The sequence below is a fragment of the Cryptomeria japonica genome, chromosome 11, assembly GCF_030272615.1.
Source record: "Cryptomeria japonica chromosome 11, Sugi_1.0, whole genome shotgun sequence".
Taxonomy (NCBI): Eukaryota; Viridiplantae; Streptophyta; class Pinopsida; order Cupressales; family Cupressaceae; genus Cryptomeria; species Cryptomeria japonica.
The window spans coordinates 106,778,555-106,801,306 of NC_081415.1; positions in this window are offsets into that span (position 1 = coordinate 106,778,555).

Sequence of the window (22,752 nt, forward strand, 5' to 3'; positions counted from 1 at the left end):
ACTTCTAGGAGACCGCCACTCAAAATCTTCACACCAAAAGACTTGTCAATTCCCTTGAACACCCTCTCTTTCAACACCTTGAGGTTTTCCCCTTTTAGGTTAGTATCGCTAACTATGGGTTCAGTGGATGCTAGGCTAAAAACGTTCCCAAACAAATGTAGTGTGGACTTCATAATTTTAAACAATAAGCCTAAATCAGTTATAGAAAAACATTCTGTAAGAGAGAAAAAGCAAGCAAAAACCATTGGAGAGGACAAGAAAAAGACTCACCTTCACAGTTGAACAACTGGATGATGGCTAGCAGCAAACAAGACTCTTATCCAGGAAAAACAAAGACACAGCAACGAGGAACAAATGCAAAGCACTAAAAATCCTTCATACCTTATTAGTAAAGGCAATGATATGGAAACATTGAATGCAATAATTCCAATTTTTAGTCTGAGTGTGTTGAGCTTTTGGATTAGACATCGCACACATGCATTGAATGCATGGCGACATTTTTGAAGTAACCGCCAGTTCCCGAAATGATTACTTACTTCAAAAAACCAAGGATTGATGTCACTTAAGACATGGTTTTTCCTCCTCATATTTGGAAATGAATGCACCATCAAATCATTAAAACCCGCAGGACCCACCAACTTCAAACACATATGAACATCCTGAATAGACTTCATGGGTGTTCAAGTAGTTCAAGATGTACGCCGCGCTCAAGAAGAATTTTGCTAAGAAAACAAATAATATCAAGCTGCTGACCACTTGTGCTATATTGAACACGTTGAACATTTTTGAACCTCTTGAACTTAGTTCAAAGAGTTCAAAACCCAGAGAGAAATAAAGTAGCATATCACCGAACAAGAAACTTTTAGAGAGCCGCTGCAAGACACTTAGAGAAAATATTAGTATGAAAAACCTCCCTGAACACCTAGGAACCTATGGAACCTAAATGAACCTGTTGAACTTGGTTCAAAATGGTTCAACGTGTTCACAGAGTTCAAATAATTATCTAAACTTGACTTTTATGATTGAAAAAGGATTTACAGACATACTAAGGACTTGAACCGAGGTATCACAAGAAAGATTAGGACTCCAAGTGAAAATCTTAAAGGATGACTCACTCTTATCATGAGGAATAAATGATGCAGTAACACCATGCCAAAATTAGCACTCATCCATACTTAGCCATTTCATCCTTTGATCCTTAATCCATCTTCTCTCACCCATCCATAATATTCCATTTGTGCACAATATTGGAGAGCCAACCACATTCAAATCACTCAAAGGAGCACATCAAGCGGAGCATCATCATGGGGTGCCTTCACTTCACCAAGCTCAATCCGAGGGAGATGATAGCTGGCAAGGTATAAAATGGTTTTATTTGCATTTTGAATGTTTCTTTGGATTTCTAACCATCTAATCTCACCTTGCATAATTTTATCCTCTTCATTCTGGCACGCTCGATGGGACCCACATCCCTTAATCTAACATTCATTACAAGTTTTTGTGAGTGTGCAAGTTGCAGGTATTGAAATAGCACGAGCGCCTGCAAATTAGTGTGACCAACTTGGGATTAGCATGACTGAAAGAACTTTTAGCATAGGTGCAGGTGCATCAGCATGAAGATTCCAAATTTCAATTAATTTCCCACTTCCTTGTAGATCTGCACATTAGCGTGTACATTTCTGGATCAATGCATCTGATTTTAAAATTTTCTCTCTAATCTAACAGACTTCTTCAATTCTCATTCCACTGCTTTTTTTTGTTGGTTAATGGTTAAAGTAATTAAAAATCAAAAAGAAAATCTAAGGGGAAAATCTGGTTATTTAGTTTTACAAGTTAGTTTTTTTTCTTAATACTTCTATTTTAGCGCGAGCAACCTACGAATAGTGCGGTCGCTCTACTGGATCCCTGCTCAAATTCAAATTTTGGGATTTGTTTGAATTCTGCTAACCATTTTGGTCTTTTTCAGCATAGGCGATCGCGTTTCAGCACGTATGCCTGCATTTTAGTGCTGGAGAAGCTATATCAATATGATTGTTTTTAGAATCCCACCCTCTGTAAAAATTTGAATTTTAAATCTAACCGCTAACTTATGTTGCAAGTTTCTATGTTTTAGCATGAGTGTAGGCATTTCAGCGCAAGCGTGGGTGTTTCAACATGTGTGTAGGTGCTTCGGCATGACCAATCCAGAACAACACGATAGTCAGGTATAAATCAACAATTTTGTTTGTGTTCAATTTCTATAATTTGTTTTGATTCCGGCCCTCTTTAGTGCATACGCAGGTGTTTTAGCGCCTGCGCAGGTGTTTCAATGCACCTGACTGTAGTTCAGCACGTGCATTGTTTTTGTAGGCTAGTAGCCACTGATTGCTATTTTTTGTGAGTGGTGCAACTTCTTCAACTATCCAAGACTTAAGAAATACAAAAACTACTAATTCAATGGTTTTGCAGGTGGCCTAGGAGTTTCAATCAAACATTGTGTCCTTTTTTCTAATGAGGCACCTATATCTAATTAGGGGGTAAATAAACCATTGTTTTTTATGTTTGTGAAAAGCATAAAGGTAAGAGAGTATTCTCTTGTCTATCTAGATGATCATAAATCCAGACCCTCCAAGATTTTTATGTTTGTTGCATGTTTACCCTTAGCGTGCCTACCCTCCCGAGTTGCTCTTTAAGCCGATGAGAGGGAAACAACCCAAGTGAGTACATCCAGACCTGGGGTTCCCAACTCACTATAATAAATAGGGCATTGAGGATGAAAGAATCAATGGTTGGGGCTATATGAGAGTTCACTCTCACATTAGGTGCTTAGTAGGATCCTAGAGATCTCAATCACGCTTGCATGACTACTAGGTTCTTGGTGCTTCATTGGGTTATAGGCCTCAATTGTGCTTGCGCAACTGTGAAGGGTAGCTCCTAACAGAAATCCATATTAAACACCTTGTGCATAGTGGCCAAAAACCTTCTAGTCATTGGTGCAGGAGGTCAGACCTCTGAAGCTGCCCATATTTTTACGGCCCTTAGTAGAGACACAAAGTTCGCCATGAGGAGTTTTCATGGGAATCGATGTTTGGCTGCCCCAGAGAAGTGAGTGTCTTGGAAGGGAGCCAGTGGGGTCAAGCATCTAAGTGTCTGCTCTGGGTAAGCGTAGCTGGGAAACCAATTGGGATCCAATAACTATTGTCCTTGCTAACCTTAAGATTGTTGTATATGAGCATGAGTGTCTTTGAGCTAAAATTCATTTGATTATTGTGTATGCTTTGCTTGATACTTACTTGCCAAGAGTAGACTAAACGCATCATTATCCTCAAACACTTTGCAAAAACACTTGTCTAGAAACAAACAATCATCCAAGTCAAGGTCCTAGTCACAATTCCAATCATAGTCATACCCAAGTCACATCCTAGTCACCATCCACACAAAGTCCTAATTGTGTCGAAACTTCATCGGTATCATGTTTCATAAACCCAAGTTGTATAAGAATCCTAAGAAGTCAATCCATTGACCTATCAAGAAGAAGAAGCTCACACAAGCACAACCCATTAGACATAAAAAAATTTGGTACACAAACCGTAAATCTTTCTTAAACATAGGACCTTCTTTCATCATTACCATGATTAGGTCCATGGTCATAGCAATGAGTTTGATTCTAGTGATGAATTAAGAGTCTGTGCCCTCCATCAAGGTTCAAGTTTGTCTTTTAACACCAACTATCATCAAAATCAGGGTGGTCGTGTCCCTTCGTACAACTTACCATCTGAACCAATCATCTATTGAGTCATGTTCATGCCAAGGATAGCCTAGTCACCAAATTTATTCTAATCATCACTATCGTCCCTCTTCAATCAATCATCCTCAATATTTTCCTAAGGACTTAGCACATCAATCAATCACAAAATCAATCACCTTCAATTATCAAATCAAATCATCATTTAATCCAATTTAACCTCACATTAAGGTTGCATGCCTTGTGAAGTTTCATTTAGACCTCATCCTTAATCACTTGGCTTTGTGCTTGAAGAAGAATCCTCTCCAAGTACCTTTTCCTTATCCTTTGAGTCAATCAAGACTCTTATCTCATGTCTTTGTTTTACTTAGGGTCATTAGTCAACCCTTAGTGAAAGAAAGGCTTTTTGATCATCATTCCAAGGTCTAAATTCTACCCAACTTGGTTATTACCTCACTTGTGGGTGCATCAATATTTCCCACCTAAGATCCTCATCCATGGACTAAGGTGAAATCCTAATCAAATATGTGTCCTAATCTAAGGATCCTATCAATCAGCAAAATCCATTTTCATCAAATTCAAAATCCTAGAATCCAAGAGCCTTGCTAAGTTCTCTCATCAAAAATTTCCTCCTTCAATTTTGTCTAAGGTTATTCTTGTATGGTCACAACTCAATCTCAAAAGAAAAATATGGCTGAACAACAATATGGTATGCTGAACACTAGTGTCCTATATGAAGATCCTACACAAGATCCTTCGCAAAGTATGCAACCTAGCATTCCAAATCAACCACAAAATCCTAATATGGTTGACCAAGATGAACTCTCTCTAGAAGTACAAAATTTCCTAGTAGACTCTTATAATCAAGAGATGTTGGAGAAATTTATCCAACAAAATCCTAGTGCACTTCTAAAGACCCTCCTTGAAAATGGAGCCCAACTCCCACCCGATTTTGATAAATCCACCCTTGGTCAACAACCACAAGGAGACCTTTCTCCCACTCATACCACCACTGCACTTGTTATTCAAACTCAATCAATTATGGCCCCACCAATCCTTCAACCCCAACCAATAGCGCCCTCGGCATCTACCCCCGTGGTCTCCATTCCACCTTCTTCCTTCTTACCATCTATACCACTATCAAATTCAATCTCATCTATTCTCCAAAATGCCTCTATACCATCTTCTTCTACCCAACCATATATTTATATTCCACAAACCTCCATTCCCATCAACAATGTCGCTAGCTTCATTTGGGTCGCACTTAATCCTGTCACAACAATTTGCGGGTCACAACCGATTATCACTCAAGTCCCTGTGACGTCGGTCATCAACTCTCACATCCTTTCTTCCTCATCATATCAATACATTAGTGGTGGTGCGCCTTCCATGACTCATCTGATTCTAGGGGCAAACACAATCCATCATGTCAAAAATCCACAACAAGACCTCATTAAAGAAATTCAAGACATGAAAAAAATCATCAAGGACATGAAAGAAGGGACTAACAAAAGGAAACCTTACTTTTTTGATAATTTTGTCCTTGTCCTTATGACCCATCTATATCAGTTACACCTCACCCCCTAGGGTTTGAGATCCCTAAGTTCACCAAGTATGAAGGCAAAGGGGACCCCCGCAACCATGTAAGGGAATTTCACATCCTATGTCAAGAAGTCTCCTATAGTGACCTATACCTTTGAAGACTCTTCCCTAAGAGTCTCACAGGAGATGCCCTGGCATGGTTCTTGTCCTTACCATGAGGTTCCATTATCTCCTTCCTAGACTTGGCAGAGAATTTTGTAGCTCACTATGCCTACAACATGGCTAATGATGTTTCCATGATGGACCTGTGTAACACAAAGCAAAGGCCCGGAGAGACTTTCACTAACTTCTTGCAAAGATGGCAACACCTCATCAAGAAATTCCAATGGGACATGCCAGAACAACACCAAATTGAACTATTTCAAAATAATCTGGTGCTCGAACTATCAAGGCCTCTGACATCTCAATGTATTAAATCTTTCCAAAAATTGACTGATAAGGGCCTAGCCCTTGAATGTGTCTTGTTAGAGGAAGGAACCTTGAAACACTACCAAAGATCAAGTCAAAATTCTTCCTCTTATCATAACAACATACCAAAATTCTGGTCCAAGAACAAGAATGTAGTCAATGACGGTGTAACTGATGCAAAATGGGTCTAGATCGTGGCCGCTCCTCCAAAACCCACCCCCACAAATTGCCAATCCAACAATCAAAATCAATCCAAAAAACCTCATAAAAATGTCTCAATCCAAGGATGACCACCCCAATCCAACAATAGGACTCCAAGAGACTTCACTCCTCTTGCTAAGCCCATTGAAGTGGTGTTTCAAAAGCTTGTTCAAGAAGGTGCAGTGGTTTCCCGATTACTTACTCATTTGATCCTAATCAACCCAAACCTAGGTGGTATAATGAGAATGAATATTGTGAGTATCATCATATCAAGGGACATGATACACGAAAAATGTATGAAGCTTAAAATCTACATACAAGATCTCATTGATAGGGGTGAAATTGAGGTAGCAAAAGCAAAACCTGGTAATAACAATGACAAACTCAAAATGTACCAGGAACCCTTCCCGAAACATGATAAAGAAAAAGGCTCATCATCTAACATGATGAACTATGACTACACTAACCACATAACCGGATTTGACTCTTTAGTACATCGCATTGAGCCTGCGAACAATCATGTCAATGTCATAACTATCCAAGGAGCTAACCCACTCCCTTCCTAAAGCAGACCTAACACTACTAGGATAGTCATTCAAGGTGCTACACCTTACGCCCCCTACTCTCAAAATTATTGTGATGTAACCACCCACCGAGGTAGAGTCACTATGCAAGGAGCTCCTCCTCCACCAAACCCTCCCCCCATGTCTTCCACTCGTCGATATGACCTCCTTGACCAACTTGGGAAGACCCTCGCATAGATCTCCATCCTAGAACTTCTCAAGACTTCCCCTGTCCATAAATAAATTTTGGAACAAGCCCTCCTTGAGTCTCGCGTTCCTGATAATATCAATTCTACCCAATTCCAAGCTCTCATTGGAAACCTTGCCACCCAGCAACACCTTTTGTTCACTTCCAATGATGCTCCTATAGATGAAGACCATAATAAACCTTTCCACATCGAAGCCCTTATCCACAAGCATAAGGTCAAACTTATCCTGATAAATGGTGGATCCAAACTCAATTTGTGTACATACAAGTTAATAAAACAATTGAGACTTTCTGAGGACCTGGTAGATACATCAGGAAGGATCACAATAAAAACAAATGATGATGCAGAAAGAGTTTCAAAAGGCATGATCACCTTACCTCTTCAAGTGGGCCCTATCACAATTGAAACCCCTTGCCAAGTACTAGATCTTAATCTCCCCTACAACATCCTTCTTGGTCGGCCATGGATTCACTCCTTGCAAGTAGTACCCTCCACTTATCACCAATGCATCAAATTCCCCTTCAATGGAAGAGAGATCACTATCAAAGGTGATCCACAACCTTTTCAATAATGCAAACTCTTAGAGGGGAAACATCCATATCATTTCCCACTAAATAGACCCTCACCAACTCCTCCATCTGACACATCAAATGTTGCCTCAACCTCATCCCAAGAAGACCCACAAATCAAGATCTTGGATAATGGCTATGGAGAATACAAATTGGAGGATGTCTTATTAATAGGCAACCTCCTCTTATCTCCTAAGTCATTTGGCAAACCAAAAGAACTCAAAAAAGATCAAAAATCGGTTATATAATGCAAAGATACAACCTTCCAGCAATGGGGCCCACTTGATGAGGAGAGCCTTGGCCCACTTGATGAGGAGAGCCTCGACACAGATGTCTCTTCATGGTTTTACCAGGAAGAAGATGAAGACCTAACAAAAATACCTAAAAAAATGTATCCAAAAGCATCAGTTATAGTCGAAAAAATGGTTTACAAAGGAGACGGCTTGGGACCAGAGGAGAAAGGAAGAAAAGCACCCATAAATCCTATCCCCTACAAGTACAACAGAGGCTTGGGGTACACCTTGTTGCCTAAGATTACTATCACTGGTGCCCCTTCAAGTCCTTCTTTGGATATTGAAAACTCTAACGAAGAGGAATTCCATGAAATTCCTTATGAATACAAAAATGACATCTTCTTTAACAAACACATCAATACCATCACCCCCATAACCCCTCTCATTTCACATGAGCTACATCTTGTCCATCCTGAACTCATAGACTAGGCCCAATGAGACAAACCCACTTTAGATATATGTGTCGATGATAATGCTCTCATTACTCTCCTGACTATGCAAAATTTGGAAGATTGCAATAGGATACATGGTATTCAACTACATGAAAAAGGATACTTTGGTAGTCAGGTCAATGCCCTTAGCCACAAAAAAGATAATAAAAAGAAAAAATAGGATTCAATAGGTGAAAACCTCTCCGAGGCACCTTTGGATGAGCAAAAAGTAAAAACAAAGGGCATATCTGAAAGTGAAAACCTAGAAAAGGAACTTGAGGATGAGGGACTTGACCTCCCTACCATTGGTTATCTTCCACAAGATAGGTCAAATTTGTTAATAGAAGAAACAAGCAGTATCAATATGGGCACCGAAGACATTCTAAAAAATGTGCTCATTGCCAAGTCCCTCATAGAGAAAGAGAAACAAGACTTCATCAATTTCCTTACAGAGACAAAAATCAATTTTGCATGGTCCTATGCTAACATGCAAGGTCTAGATCTTGACTTGGTGGTTTATAATCTCGTTGTCCACCCAGATGCAAAACCTGTAAAATAGAAGTTGCACAAAATGCATCCACATATTGCACTCCTGGTCAAGGCAGAACTCCAAAAGATGTTGGACACAGAATTCGTCAAACCAATAGACTATGTTGAATGGGGATCCAACATTGTACCTATCGGAAAACTTGTTGGGGCATCTGCATCTATACTAATTTCAGAGATCTAAACAAGGCTTGTCCTAAAGATGATTTCTTGCTCCCCAACATAGATATGATTGTGGACCTTATAGCAGGACATGAGATGCTATCACTTATGGATGGATTTTTTGGATATAATCAAATCAAGATTGCAGATGAAGATCAACATAAAACTGCGTTCACAACACTATGGGGAACTTTCTGTTATCGGGTCATGCCTTTTGGCCTCAAAAATACTGGAGCCACATATTAATGTGCCATGACAATAATTTTTCACGACCTCTTGCATAAAATTATGGAGGACTATGTGGATGATATACTAGGCAAATCAAAGATAAGACAAGAGCACATCCCTATCTTAAAGTAGATCTTTGAAAGATTGGAAAAATACAAACTATGCCTCAATCCTAAGAAGTATGTTTTCGGTGTCACATTGGGAAAACTACTAGGTTTCATTGTTTCTCACAGAGGCATCAAGGTTGATCCTGCAAAGGTGAAAGTCATCATGGAAATGCCTCCACCAAAGACTCTCAGACAACTGCATAGCCTCCAAGGGAAACTCCAATCTATTAGACATTTTATTTCAGAACTTGCAGATAAGTGCCATCCATTTTCATACCTGTTGCGCAAAGACATAAAATTCAAATGGGACTACTTGTGTCAAAAGGCCTTTGAAAACCTCAAATAATATCTGGCATCACCTCTAGTGCTTATGCCTCCTAATCCTAGAAAACCTCTTATTTTATACATATGTGCTACTATAGTGGCATGGGGAGCATTATTGGCACAAACAGATGATCAAGGGAAGGAACATGCCATATATTACATCAGTTGGACACTAGTTGGGTATGAACTCAATTATACCCCCATTGAAAGAGAATGCCTAGCATTGGTATTTAGTACACAAAAACTTCGACACTATATGCTAAACAACAAAACAAAACTAATTGCTAAGATTGACCCTCTTAAATATCTCTTTTCAGAAGTTGCCCTCACTGGCAGAACTGCTAAATGGGTCATGTTGTTAAGTGAGTTTTACATTGAATATGTAGACAGAAAAGAAATCAAGGGACAAGTCATCACAGATGAGCTAGCTGACGCCCCACTTCCAAGTGACTATCCTATTCTTATAGAACTAATAGATGAATTCATTATGACTGTCACCACATCCTCCGCATGGTTGTTATACTTTGATGGCTCTTGCACCCAAAATGGATCGGGTGTAGGAATACTATTGATCACACCTAAAGGAGATTGCATCCCAAAGTCATACAAGATAGCTTTTGTATGTACCAACAACATCGTAGAATATGAGGCACTCATTACAGGACTATGCTTGGCTATCCAGTAGAAGATAAGGGAATTACAAGTCTATGGTGATTCCCAACTTATCATAAAAGAATTCAATGACGAATACCAAAAAAAAGATGACAACCTTCTCCCCTATCGTAGCATGGTTGAAGATCTTAAGCAGCACTTCACAATGATCAAGTTTGATCAAGTCCTATGAACAAATAATAGGGTTGCAGATGCAATGGCCACCATTGGCTCCCTCCTTCAGATGCCAGCACATAGTCAGAAGTGTGGGTTCTTGGTCGATCAACTATTCATACTGACATACAATCTACTAGAGTCTGAAATGGTGTGTGTACTCATTGGTCCCGAGTCCCCCTAGTACCAACAAACCTTCGCTTTCCTAAAAGACAACACCATTCCCCCACACCTTACAAAAACCCAACAACAAACCTTCATTTGTCGATGTTCTTGTTACACCATCCTTGGAGACACCCTATTCGGAAGGCATTTTGATGGTTCCCTCCTAAAGTGTTTAGATAAACAAGAGGAAGAATGGGCACTACGTGAAGTGCACGAAGGCATCTGTGGGGCACACTCAAGTGGGCTCACCTTGGCTAAAAAATTTTTAAGAATAGGATATTACTGGCCTAAAATGGAAGTAGATGCATATAACTATGTGAATAAATGCATCCCTTGCCAGCAACATGGCGACAAGATCCATGTGCCATCACAAGAATTGCAGTCATTCATTACACCCTAGCCCTTCTCAGAGTGGGGGCTCATTCTCATTGGGAAAATCCACACTTCATCCTCCAACGGGCATAAATTCATTATCATAGCTACTGAGTATTTCACCAAGTGGGTAGAGGCTATCCCTCTTACTTTTACCACTGGTAAGCAGATATCCAAATTCATCCTGAACTACTTGATCTGTCGATATGGCATCCCAAAAGTTATCATTACAGATAATGGCAGACAATTTAAAAACCATGATGTCAAAGAACTCTGCCAGAAATTCGACATCCAACATCGCTTCTCCACCCCATATTACCCCCAAGGTAATGGCCAAGCTGAGGCTTCTAACAAAACCCTAATCAAAATCCTCAAAAGGACAGTCAATGAAGTTGGTCGTGATTGGCACCTCCAACTCCATCCTGCTTTGTGGGCCTACTGCACTTTCATCCAAACACCCACAGGCGCCACCCCCTATTCCCTTGTATTTGGCTCTGAAGTTGTCCTCCCTCTTGAGATTGAGATCCCCTCTCTAAAAGTATCACTACAAAATATCCTACCAGATGAAGAATACAGAATTGCCCTACTACAATAGCTAGAATTGTTAGATGAAAGGTGCCTCAAGGCCTTGAAACATCTACGGGTATATCAAAATCGTCTATGCATGAGTTACCACAAGAAGGTCAGAACCCAGGAATTTGAAATTGGTGATCTTGTCCTCATGGACAATCAAAAAAACCTTCAAGAAAGAGAAAAGAAAGGCAAGTTCGAGCCTAATTAGCTTGGACCATATGTAATCATAGAAAAATATGGATCAGGGGCCTATTAGTTGGCTACTACTAAAGGAGATCCTCTGGATGATCCCATGAATATCATGCACCTAAAAATATTCTATGCCTAGCCCTCAGAAAGTCATTAATTCTCAAAAAAATCAATTAAAAAAAATTAAAAAATCATGAAAAATACATAAAAATGAGAAAAAAGATCGTCACTTTGGTGAAAACCTGGCAAACAGGAAATATCAAACTAGGTTGGCTCTCCACATTTTTGTGCACAATTCTCACCATCATTCCATAAATTCCTAATCTAATAATCCCATGGAGCCCTCAATCCCCCCCCTTCTATTCTATATTCTTCTATTTTCTATCTAAGATCATTGTATTACTATCGACATATTCCCTCTTTGCATTATTCATATAAATTTTATTTAGGTTGCATTACTTATTCATTTCATTACACTACTCATTTAGATTGACATTTTTCACAAACAATTACCACATAGGTTGCACTTAGATTTCATTGCATACATCATTTATCCATTTATAATAGACAACATCAATTCGTCCACGTAGATTACATTACATTACTCATTCATTTAGATCACATCATTTGCAACCATTGGTGACTTACATTGCAATATCTATATAAATGACATTGCATTCATTCCTCATATAGATTGCACCTACGCTAACTATTCATTCATCATAAATCATTTACATCTACATATTCATCATACATTTACATATGCAGCATATATACACATCAAAAAGTATGATCACTCATCCTGCATCCATAAACATGTCAACAACATACATATATAAGCATCCACACTACATCACAAATAGGTCAGCATAGCATATCCATAATCACCATCCATAAATCACATCACAAGAAAATAAATAGAATCCATCATAATAAAGTACACACATCATCCACCACCACAAATCATATACATGCATATAAGCTCAAAAAGATGAATATGTCTATCATAATACAATGATCACCCTGAATGGTCAAAACATGATACACAAGCCAAAATGGAGTTAGATCTCCCCTCCTGTCTCTCCACCCCCCTCCTTTGCACCTCCTCCACCTGATCCTCCCGCTTCCCCTCCTCTAGGTGGCCTAAAACCCACCGATCCACCTGTCTGTTGGCTCTGTGTGGGTTGTTGACTTTGTGTCCTATGGGATCACACACTCTCAGTGTACAAAGTTGCTTACTGTGCTGCAGGTACTGCTTCATGGTATAGTACCCTACCTCTTGAAATGCCCTCTCTACCCTATCCTGTTGTTGCATCATACCAGAGTACATCTGCCCAAGCCCTGCAGGGACCAACACCTAACGGGCTACATCCCTCTCCCCCCATAGTCATATCACATCTTCCTCTACCCCGTAGCTCCTCTAGCTCATCATCTTGTCGATGAAGAAAATTCTGTAGGGCCTATATAGTTGTCATTGTCTATGCCTCCTCTAACATCCGCTCAAACTCCTCCCTCTCCTCCCTCAAAGCATCCACCTTCGTCCTCGTTGTATGGAGGCTCTCCGTCAAATCTGCTATCTCTCATTGCAGTTGCTCCACCTCTACCTCTAGACTCTCCCTCTCAACTCTCTCTATCTATATCTCATCCTCAAGGGAGTGGAGCCTCGCCCAAGTCATGTCTCTCTCCTGCTGCACTCTATCAAGATTAGCCTATGATACTCCTACACTACCCTCCACCTGTGCCTCAAGAATATCCATAGGTACAGCATCCTCTCCCCCACCAACCCTGACCTTTGTGGCCTCTCCTGCTCATACTACTCCTCCCTCTCCCTCTCCCTCCTTGGGATCCCTCCTCCATACAACCTTGACCCTCCTCTATTGTCCGCCAGCACCACGCCTTGCACCAACCACAACTCTCTCACTTGGCCCATCATCCTCCCCACCGAATACCTGATCTACAGTCGGTTGCAGCTCATCCTCCTCCAAAACCCTAGGAATGGTAAGACGTACTGGAAAGTGCACCTCCCATCAACTCTTGTATCCCCCTGTCATCCTCAGATCCTCACCTGCACCCATCCGCTTATCCCAAACCAAATGAGACACTATCTGAAAACTGGTCCAGCCCTCCAATGGACTCATTGTCGAGCTCCAAAATCTCACCTCTACTGTAATCCAAGGATATAATAGGATTCCTCCCACTATTTCCTGAACCTTCCCAAGCTATCTCACCACTCTATAGGGTGCATAATACTCCATAATGTATACCGACCTGTCGAATATCCACATCTCCACTCCATCCCAGTGTAGCTACCAATCCCCCCTCCATCTCTCACACCCCAAAAATGGCAGCCATATAAAATGCATAATCTCATCAAGAATCTAGCACCAAAACCATACAGACCCTATCTAAGTGTAATACAGTAGTCCCCTATACCTATCTACATATGGCTAACGACCCCGCTTGTCTTGTACACCTAGTGGTCGAGTAACCACAATATGCTCCCAAGCCCAGATATGGAGAAGTGTCACTCCCATGAACAAGCTAGCATACTCCTTGTACATCACTAGATGCATATCATGATATAATTGACCCAACATCACCACTCCCCAGGCATACTGCATGCCATCATGTACCATGAAATAAAGACACATGCTCCATCCAATAGGAAATCCATGCCCTCCGAGATCCAATATAATTCGTCCACTCAAAAATCCACAAATCACCAGTACCACATGAGGAATATGTCAGAAACCCATCGCCCTACCCAAGTACATCCTATTCATGTCCAGCATCGGTGGGGTCTCATACTCGCAAACCTCCCAAAGATAAAAATTTGTTGCATCCAAATGGTACTCTGGGATGACACCGCAAATGAGGATCTTCAAGATACTCCATACATCCAGAAGAGTCATTGTCACCTTGCCAATAGGACGACGGAAGGTGTTATACCTACTATCCCACCTCTCAACTAATGTTGTCATCATCACAGTATGAGCTTGTATGCTTGACCACTTGCCCACAAAATGCAACCCTAGATCAGCTAACACCTCCAACTCATTCGATCGTAACTCTAGATATAAACTCATGGTAGAGGGCCAATGCTCCCTCGAAGCCAATGGACCCAACTCAAACTGCATCCAACAAACCAATCCATTATTTCCATGTCCTCAAATCCTATTCTACCCTCTGGGTGCAGCCATACCCTCAACCTATCCCAAAAATTCTAAACCTATCTCTAACCTCTTCTTTCCCCAGCGTATGCGCTGATTTACCCTACGCTCGTGCCAAAACCATGGTGCACGCGCTAACAAAAATCCCAGCATATCCCATCCCTTGCCTAGAACCTCCTTCAATGTGAGCGACTACGCAATAGCGTGAGTGCCCATGCTAAACACCAATTTCCCCACCAAAAAAACCTTTCTACCCACCTATTCCCTGTGAGCGCTCATGCTACCCCATAGGTGCACGCATTGAAATGGCAATCAGAACGTGTGCCTTGCCTAAACTTTGCCCTAAACTAAGCCTTAATTCTACCCTACACCTAAAAATCCACAAAGGAGGATAGTCTTACATACCGGTGGTTCATAGCTGGTGGGTTTGTCGTATAGTTGGATCATCTCGGCGCGATGCTCACATGTGGGAATACGATCCATCTCTCCTTCTCTCCTTCTAGGCTCTGATTGGCTCCAAGGCTTGTGTATAACAATGACTCCTCATTGGGCCCTTTGTGGCTTATATGGGCCCCCTCAAGGGCCCATTCCCTCTACGGTCTCTCTTCTTCTATTTTCTCTTCTAGTTTTCTACATATGCTCCCTCCTTCTCTTTCACTTATTTCCACTCAAATTCTTTCTTCTTCATTTCGAGAATTTTTTGTCAATTTTTTTTTGGCAAAATTCTCGAGGGGGCATACACCTCCCACACTTTATGTTGGGGCATCTATTTATTTTTCTTCTATCTTTTACCCACTGCCAAATTTGTCGCTGTGTAAAAGAGGGGCAAAATGTAGACACTTAAAAATAATTATTTTAATTATTTTAAGTTCCTGACATAATTAATTTATTAATTGTGCCAATTTTTAAATCCTCCTCCATATTAATTAATTATAATTAATATTGTCACTATAGTTTGTTGATTGATTTATTTAATAAATCAATCCACTTTTATTCTTCTAAAAATCCTTAATATTAAGTCTCCTCAAATTCCTCCTCTTAACTAATTAATTCCGATTAATTAGTTAACCTAGGTGATTCCTACAAATCACATTTCTCCTAATCCTTCATTAACCTAATGAACTCTTCTAGAAACTCCCTAAACTTACTTAGCATTTTTCTTATAATTTTTAATTCCCTCCACTCATTCTCTCTCCTAGTCAAATCCTCCTACAAATCCTATCTACCGTAATCCCACCTAATCATTCTTCTAATTCCACTTCTAATGAGTTTCTAGTGGCTAATCATCATGATTAGTCAAAAAGTCAACTCCTTGTCCCTTCCATCCAACCACCCTCCTTAAATGCTCTTTTCCTAGGTGAATATGAGATTTTCAAAATCTCACATTCCTCTAGGCATCCCATCCTCCAAGGAATTTTTAATTCCTCCTTATTCCTCCAATCCCCATGAACATCCCTTTTGAAGAATTTTTAATTCTTCATCTCTATCCCTCAAGGAATATCTTATTCCTTGTTCTTCCCTAGGAACATTGGGAAGTCTTCCCAATGAACTTTGAGGAGTGTGGAGACAAGAAATGCCTTTCAAGCATATCTCTTGGTCTCCACACTTGTCTTGTCACCTCCTCTTAGGCCTTGTGTGGTCTCACAAAGAATCTTGACCCTCCATCTTGGGTCAATCCTAGCCCTCCATTTCTCCTCCTCTCTTCCTATAAATTAAGGACTCCATCCCCTCATATCTCATCTCCAAGTTTAGTAAATCGATGTTGCTAGTTTGTGCCCAAGAAATCATCCTTATACCCTTACCATGCAAAAATTAGCACTCATCCATACTTAGCCATTTCATCCTTTGATCCTTAAACCATCTTCTCTCATCCATCCATCATATTCCATTTGTGCACAATATTAGAGAGCCAACCACATTCAAATCACTCAAAGGATCACATCAAGTGGAGCATCATCATGGGGTACCTTCACTTCACCAAGCTCAGTCCAAGGGAGATGATAGCTTGCAAGGTATAAAATGGTTTTATTTGCATTTTGAATGTTTCTTTGGATTTCTAACCATCTAATCTCACCTTGCATGATTTTATCCTCTTCACCCTTAATTCAAGAATACCTCTTGGATGAATCCCATAGACCACCTCAAAAGGACTTCTTCTTGTGCTTCTATTGGCAGAATCATTATAAGCAAATTCAATTTGAGGGATGATCCTATCCCAAGCTTCTCCATGCTGCTTTGTGAGACATCTAAGAAAATTTCCCAATGATCTATTCACTACCTTAGTTTGGCCATCAGTCTGAGGGTGATAGGCTTATGTGAAGGACAATTGAGTGCCCAAATTCTTCCACAATGTATGCCAAAAGTGGCCCACAAACTTAGAGTCCCTATTAGTCACAATGTTTAGAGTCAAACCATGGATTCTAAAAATTTCTTTGAAGAATAAGCCAACAATGTAGGAAGCATCATTAGTACATTTACATGGCAAAAAGTGATCCATCTTACTAAATCTATCTACTACAACAAAAATGTTGTCAAAACCTCTTTGATTCCTAGGAAGACCAAAAACAAAATCCATGTTGATACTCTCCCATGGCCTTTTGGGAATAGGAAGTGGTTGATATAAACCTACATTTGATGGTGTTCCCTTATCCCTTTAGCATATGCTGAAACTTTCAGCAAACTTCCTAACATTTAATTGCAACTTTGGCCAAAAATGGTACCTCTTCACATTTTCTAACGTTTATCAAGCCCAAAGTGTCCTCCCAAACTGCCACAATGTTTCTCTTTGATAATGTTCTCCCTCATGGAGCATCTAGGGACACACAACTGGATCCCTTTTAACAACAACCCCTACTACAATAAAAACTCAAAAATATTAGAATGATATGAATCTAAAAAATTGAGTGCAAACCTCATATATCTTACTGAAATCTTCATCATCCTTGTACATTTTCTTGAGGGAATCAATTCCCACACTTTGCAACCGAATTTCTTGCACCATGAACACCCTCCTACTAAATGCATCCACCACTTTATTGGCCTTCCCCCTCTTGTTCTTTATGGTGTATGTGTGGGCTTGAAGATGTTCAACCCACTTCATATGCTTGTGACTAAGTTTCTCCCATCCATTCAAAAAATTGAGAGCATGATTGTCAGTAAAAACAATGAATTCTTTAGGTAAAAGATAATGACATGATTTCTTAAAGGCTTGTACCATGGAATACAACTCCAAATCATATATAGAATACTTCATTTTAGCATCATTAAGTTTCTCACTAAAGAAAGCCACCAGTCTGCCCTCTTGACTCAAGACAACCCCTATGGCAAGATTACTAACATCACACTCCACTATGAACAACTTGTTAAAATCAAGCAAAACAAGAATGGGTTATTGTGCTACTCTTTTTTAGATATTCAAAAGATTCATTTGCTTCATGTGACCAAGAAAACTTTCATTTTTTACCTCCCTTAATTGTGTCTAGGATAGGTGCACATATATGACTGAAATTTTTGATGAACTTTCTGTAAAATGTTGCCAATCCATGGAAACTCCTCACATCACCTATTGTCTTGGGTGTTGGCCATGACTAGATAGCCCCCACCTTTTCTAGATTCATCTTCAAATCCCCCTTGGATATTAAAAAACCAAGGTAGAAAAGCTCCTCCTTCATGAAGACACTCCTCTCCATGTTGATCATCAACTTTTCATCATGCAACTTCTTCAAAACCACATTCAAGTGCTCCAAATGTTCCTCCTTTGTCCTACTAAAAACAAGAATATCATCAAGATAAACAAATACAAATTTACCAATGAAGTCCTTCAATACCTCATTCATGAGGCACATAAAGGTTCTTGGGGAATTGTATAGCCCAAAAGGCATCACCATCCACTCATAGAGACCTTCATTTATTTTGAAGGTTGTCTTCCATTCATGTCCTTCCCTTATTTTGGTTTTTTGATCTACCCACTCTTGAGATGAATTTTGGAGTAGTAACAAGACCCTCCTAAAGAGTCCATTAAGTCTTCAATTCTAGGCATAGGAAACCTATATCTTATGGTAATCCTATTAATGGCCCTATAATCAGTACAAAGTCTCCATTTACCATCCTTTTTAGGTGCTAGGACTATTAGGACAACACATGGACTGAGACTCTTTTTCACCAAACCTTTCTCCAACAATTCTTGCACTTGCTTAGCAATCTCCTCATTCTGAGATGGAGTCATCTTGTAGGTTGGTTTGTTTGGAAATGTACAACCTGGTATGAAGTAAATCTAATGTCTTATGTCCCTAATGGGTGGTAAAGTGTTAGGCATTTCCTCCACCATTATGAGCTTATACCTATCCAACAATTGTTGCACCTCCTTGGGAACTTCTTCCCTACTATTGTTAGACATATTAGGACTATTTTTAGGCTTCAAAATTAGAGTATACCCAAGGGTTCCTTCCTCCTTTAGGATGTCTAGAAACTCTTTTCCACTCACTAACATGACACTTGACCCAATTTTCTTATCTAAACCCTCATCTGGTAAAGGATCCATCTTTAATTTTCTCCCATTTTTAGTTATGAGAAAGGAGTTTGTTTTCCCATCATGTTAGGATTGTACATCATACTACCATGGACATCCTAACAATAGATGGAAAGAATCCATGGGGATTACATCACACAATATTTTGTCCTTACACTCTCCTATCTCAAATTCTACCCAAGATTGTTCATCTACTAAGACCTGTTGCCCTTTATTCAACCATCATACCTTATAAGGGTTAGCATGAGGTAACCTTTTCAACTTTAATTTGTCTACCATCTCTGTGGAAACCAAACTTTCAGTAGAACCTAAATCAACTATTACCTTACATAGCTTACCATAGACCTTGCACATGGTTCTAAATAATGTCTTCCTCTAAGGGGGTTCCTTCACTTGAGGCACCTTCAACATGGTTCTCCTCGTCATCAAGCTTTCTCCATCATGGGTTGGTGACGCAAAGCCCAAAGGAACAAAGGCTTCTCATACAAACTCAATCCACTAGACCCTCAACTAAGGTCTCAACATTCACATAGATTCTTGGACAATCCTGAAAGCGACATGAAAGGACTCCTCTACACTCCCCTTTTCTCAATGGGACCCCATACAACTTCTCACATCAAGTCTATTCTTGACACCAACTCTCTTGTATCCACCTATGGCTAACTTGGATTACAACACATCCACCATTGTAGAATAGGTATGGACCCTATAGAACCTTTTTTCTAACCCTAGGAACATTGATTACAATCAAAATGACAACCTTTTGTTTGTACAAGTTCAATCAAAGTGACTTCCCTCTACAAGACGCCTAATCCTAGTAGCCCTGTTTTGAACTTTTAAGGAAGAACTCATAAATCCTCCTAATGACACCACACACTTTTGAAACTTTTTTATTCCTCCAATGATGATACAAAACTCTTCCAAAACTTACCCAACTCTTGCATTAACTAGGTCAAATGTTGCTTGTACAGGAGGGCTAAAAGGGCTTTTAGGCCACTTTTACAAAGAAATCACACACCAATGGCCTAATAAAATGACACCAATGGATGGAATAGTTCTTCTCACATCCCCAAACATAAAATCCATATTCATATAGGGTTCAACACACTTATTTTTACCTCTACATAATTTTTAGCAGTCAAAACTGATTAGTCACACAAAGATGCCTAGCCTAGGGCTTGGTCCCAAACTCCAAAAGTCCAATGGCCCACTCAAAAAAATTGAAAATCCTAAAAAAAAAATTCTACCCTACCATTCCCCAGAATTTGAGCCAATTTGGCTAGAGGAATGTGGGGTTAAGAAGACATTTCCTTGGAAACCCTGGTTTTGGAGGGTTTTCAGACCACCTGTTACAAAAAAGTAGAAATCTTGCTTATTACATAGACTTTTCCTTCCAAATAAAAGCCAAATTAACATTAACACATATTCCTATTCAAATCAATGATTTAATCTTCATATGGAGTCCATACAAAGGTCGTACAAAGCACTGCTACAACAAATTTATGGAAATTTCTAAGTGTTTATTGAATTTGATCACAATCTTAAATCCAAACTTCATCATCATCATTTTACTCAACCTCCAAGGATTTAAAAAAGGTTTCTCCAACCACCTCAACCTAATCCAACTGAAATTTGAATTAGGTAGTTGTTGGAGGGAGATTAGATACAAAGTGACAACAAATTGACAACAAAAGTTGTCATCAAATTTGACAATTTTGAACAAACTTCACAACCTATGACTTTTCCCTATGTAACCTATTAGGACACATAATAAACCTTACTAATAGGCCACATATAATCCAAAATATATTTATTTCATCATTTAGGCATGTTTGATGTCATTTGACCATGGTTAATCAAACAAGTCCTAAGAAGCTCATACTACAAAAAGGGCATCAAAGCCTTACATGGCTAATCAAAACAAGTCAAATGGTCTTTAAAGACCTTATTACAACTCAAAAAACTTAAAGGAACCTAAAAAAACTTCTAAGAGCCTTCATTGCTCAAATGATCTTCAAATCTTGCAAGGTGCTCCTGCACCAACTAGGGTTGCGCTTCCAATTGGAGAATTGACACTTTAGAAATCTTCTTCTTGAATCAACTATTTCCTTCTCTCTCCTCCATGAGAGTTTGAGGCTTTCTTAGGACACTTTCTTGTAGTGTACCCTACTTGGTTGCAATTGAAGCATCTCCCTATGAAGACACTAGGACCTCTCCCTAGTCCACCAAATCCACCCCTTCCATTGGGTCTCCTCCCTCTAAAGCCTCCTCTTGAACCTGAGTCTCCACTTTGTTCTTGTTGGCTAGATTCACCTTAGGGTTTTTGAAATTGTCCTCTTCCCACAAAATTTCCTTTTCCTCTAAATGTGTTTCCTCCTCTTCCCCTATCGTGTTGTTCACTTTTTCTTTTCAACTTATCCACCGCCCTCAGAGCCATTTGAAAGCATTCATCTACTATTTTAGGAGTCATCATACTCATCTCATCTTGAATGTTGAACTTGAGTTCATTCAAGTACCTAGCAATCTTCTCATTTTCATCTTCATAGTGCCCTAATCTCAAACTCAATTTGTGGAATTCCTCTATGTAGGAAGCCACATCCAAATCCTTTTTTTTCAAATTTTGCATTCTCCTATATAGTTGAACTTCATAATAAGTAGGCATGAATTAGGCCTTTATTTTTTACAGCATCCTATCCCAAGATTGAATCATACTCTTGCCCATCTTCACCCTTTCACCTTGAGTATAGTTCCACCAGGTTAGAGCAGCACCCTTTAGTTTGGTCTTTGCAAACTTCACCTTCTTCTCCTCAGCCACTTCCTTGTACTCAAAATAATTATTCAAGGCATCTATCAAATATACAAGTTCTTCAATATTGATTTTCCCACTATAGGTAGGAATCTCCATCTTGGCCTTAGAAGAGTCTTTGACTATTATCTTTAAGGCTTCAAAGAATGGTCTTTGATCAGCAGGCATCTCTAGCTCCTGCCTTTGGAGTTCTTCTTCTTTATCCTCTTGTTCCCCTTCTCCATCAGTCTCCTCACTTGGTCCTTTTCCTTTCTTCAATGCCATTAGTTCAGCCTTCAGTGCCTCCTTGACCCTGGTCTTGATCATCTCTTCCATCTCTTGGAATTTCTTAGCCACCTCTATGGAAATTCCCTTTGGAGGCATTATACTAGCCTATGCTTGGCTCTCTTTACCTAACATACACCAAAATATTTCCTCCCAATGATCAGACTTGCTCTGATACCAATATGATGCAAAGCCCCAAGGAACAAAGGTTCCTCACCCAAACTCACTCTCCAAGACCCTCAATCAAGGTCTCAACACTCATGCATTATTGGACAATCTTGATAGCAACATAACATAACACCTCTACACTTCCCTTTGCTCAATGGCATGCCACTATATCCATGAACAACTCATGGAGATACAACTTCTCACATCAAGACTATTTTGACACCAACTCTCCTATAGCCACCTATGGCTAATTTGGTTTATAACACATACACCATTGTAGAGAAGGTATGGACCCTATAGAATCTCTTGTCCAACCCAAGAAACA